Raw genomic sequence first — 2,859 nt, forward strand, 5'->3', positions numbered from 1 at the left:
TCTAGCATCTGGTCCATGAAAGGGAGTGGAAAATGATCTTTTCTCGTTGTATGATTGAGTTTCCTGTAATCAATGCACATCCTCCATCCTGTGATGGTTCTTGTGGAGATGAGTTCGTTCCTCTCATTGGGTACAACAGTGATGCCTCCTTTCTTTGGGACCACATGGACAGGGCTCACCCATGGGCTGTCTAAAATTGGATAGATTACTCCTGCCTGCCATAGCTTCATAACTTCCTTTTGGACTACTTCTTTCATGACTGGATTCAATCTTCTTTGGGCTTGAATAGAGGGTTGAGCATCATCTTCCAGCAATATCTTATGCATGCATATAGAAGAGCTTAGCCCTTTTAGATCAGCTAGGGTCCATCCAATAGCATCCTGGTGCTTTTGTAGCACTTTGATTAACTCTTTTTCCTATTCTTGACTAAGAGCAGAGTTGATGATTATTGGGTAACTTTTGTCATTTCCTAAGTATGCATACTTGAGAGTAGGAGGCAATGCTTTTAGCTCTAGTTTGGGTGCTTCTTTCTCCTTCTTCCTCTCCTCTGATGTGCTTGGAATAGGCACTTCAGCTAATTTGACATCAGCAACCTCAACATTTAACATGGAATCATCCTCTGTCACTTCTTTAAGTGCTTCTTCAAAGGTTTCTTGCACCACAATTTCTACTGCATCCAACCTCATACACTCTCCTAGTGATTCCTGTGGGTAGCTCATGGCCTTGAATACATTGAACACCAATTTCTCATCATGTAGCCTAAGGGTAAGTTTACCCTTTTGGATATCAATGATGGCTCCAGCAGTGGCTAAAAATGGCCTTCCCAAGATTATTGAAGCTTTGGCTTCTTCCTCCATATCCAGCACCACGAAGTCAGCAGGAAAGATAAAGTCTCCCACCTTCACCAACAAATCTTCTACTATTCCATGAGGGAATTTGAATGATCTGTCTGCCAATTAAAGGGCCATTCTTGTTGGTTTTGCTTCCTTAATCTTCATTTTTTTCATCATTGTTAAGGACATCAAATTTATGCTAGCTCTCAAATCACATAAAGCTTTCTCCACTGTGATTTCTCCTATGATGCAGGGAATTTGGAAGCTCCTTGGATCCTTCAATTTTTGAGGTAGCTTGTGTTGGATAATAGCACTACATTCCTCAGTTAATACCACAGTTTCATCATTCCTCCAGCTTCTCTTCTTGGTCATTAATTCCTTCAGAAACTTAGCATAGAGTGGCATCTGCTCTAGTGCTTCAGCAAATGAAATGTTGATATGAAGTTTCTTGAAAATCTCCAAGAATCTGGAGAATTGACTGTCCTTTGCCTTCTTCATGAGGTGCTGAGGGTAAGGAGCTTTAGGAACATATGGCTTTAGGATTTCTTTTTCTTCAGATGGATTGGGAACATGTGTTTGTGCTTTTTCCCTGTTACTTGAACTTTCCTCTGCTTCCTCCTCTTGAGTTTCCTTTGAGGTTTCCTTCAATTTTTTTCCACTTCCGAGAGTAATAGCTTTACATTCCTCTTTTGAATTTGTCTTGGTAGCATTACAGGAACTATGGCCAGGGGCTTGCTTGGACAAGTATCCAATTTGTACTTCAAGTTTTGAATGGTAGCATCTTAATTTTGCAGATTGGATCTCACTTCTTCCTTGAATTTTTTCATGTCTTGAGACTCCCTGCAGAGGTTTTCAAGCATAGCTTCGATCTTTGAGAATCTGTCATCAGATGGTGGGTTGAAAGTGGGGTGTTGAGGCTGATTATTTTGGTTTTGATAGGGTGGCTGTGAATAAGTGTTTTGTGTGGTTTGATATGGTCTTTGGTTGGAGTATTAGTGAGTGAAGTTGTTATAATGGTTTGGATTGTGAGGTCTGTGGTTTTGGTTTTTGTTTTGTTGGTTTTCCCACCCAAAGTTTGGGTGGTTCTTCCAACCAAGGTTTTAAGTCTTGGAGTAAGGGTCATGCTCTTGTCTTGCAGAATTTCCAATGTAGTTGACTTCTTCCCAGTTAACTCCTTCCTCTGTGTCCAACTCTCCTTGAGGTGATGGTTGAGTGTAGATGGTTGTTACTTAGCTTGCTTCCATCTTCTTTGTGAGATCTGCCAATTACTTGGCAATCATCTTGTTCTGAGCAAAAATTGCATCCATGTTGTTCAGCTCCATGACTCCTCTATTGTTGCTTCTTTCAGAGGCATAAAAATATTCATTGTCAGCCACTGTTTTGATGACATCAATGGATTCTTCAATGGTCTTCTTCTTGTTCAGGGACCCTCCAGATGAGTGGTCTACAGCCTTCTTTGATTCATAAGAAAGTCTTTCATAAAAGATATGCAATTGCACCCATTCATTGAACATATCAGGAGGGCACTTCCTTGTCAAATCCTTGAATCTCTCCCATGCCTCATAAAGTATTTCTCCATGCTGCAGTATGAATGTTTGAACCTCTGCTCTTAGCCTATTGACTCTTTGTGGAGGATAGAACCTTGCCAAGAACTTGTTAACTACATCTTCCTAAGTTGTGAGGCTCTCATTTGGAAATGATTATAGCCACTTGGATGCTTTATTCCTTAGAGAGAAGGGGACTAAAAGCAGCCTATAGGCATCACGATGAACTCCCTTTGATTTCACTGTGTCACAGATCCTTAGGAATGTAGTGAGATGCTGATTATGGTCTTCTTGGGCGCTTCCTCCAAAAGAACAATTATTTTGAACTAGTGTGATGAGCTGTGGCTTCAATTTGAAATTATTGGCATGGATGGTTGGCTTTTGAATGCTGCTACCACAGTTTCCTGGGTTTGGATTGATGTAGGAACCTAGAACTCTCCTCTCTTGTCTAACAGAGTTGGCTACACCTCCTCTGGAATGAT

At 40.9% G+C, this 2,859-nt stretch overlaps 1 non-coding gene across 1 annotated transcript; it reads left to right on the forward strand.

The window, feature by feature from the left end:
• The first annotated feature begins 2,342 nt into the window (after positions 1–2,342).
• Positions 2,343–2,449, forward strand: LOC112760003 (small nucleolar RNA R71). Its single transcript, XR_003180462.1, has one exon. It is a non-coding gene; the product is annotated as a small nucleolar RNA R71 (small nucleolar RNA).
• The last annotated feature ends 410 nt before the right edge of the window (positions 2,450–2,859 follow it).

The sequence above is a fragment of the Arachis hypogaea genome, chromosome 16 (genome assembly GCF_003086295.3).
Source record: "Arachis hypogaea cultivar Tifrunner chromosome 16, arahy.Tifrunner.gnm2.J5K5, whole genome shotgun sequence".
Classification (NCBI taxonomy): Eukaryota; Viridiplantae; Streptophyta; class Magnoliopsida; order Fabales; family Fabaceae; genus Arachis; species Arachis hypogaea.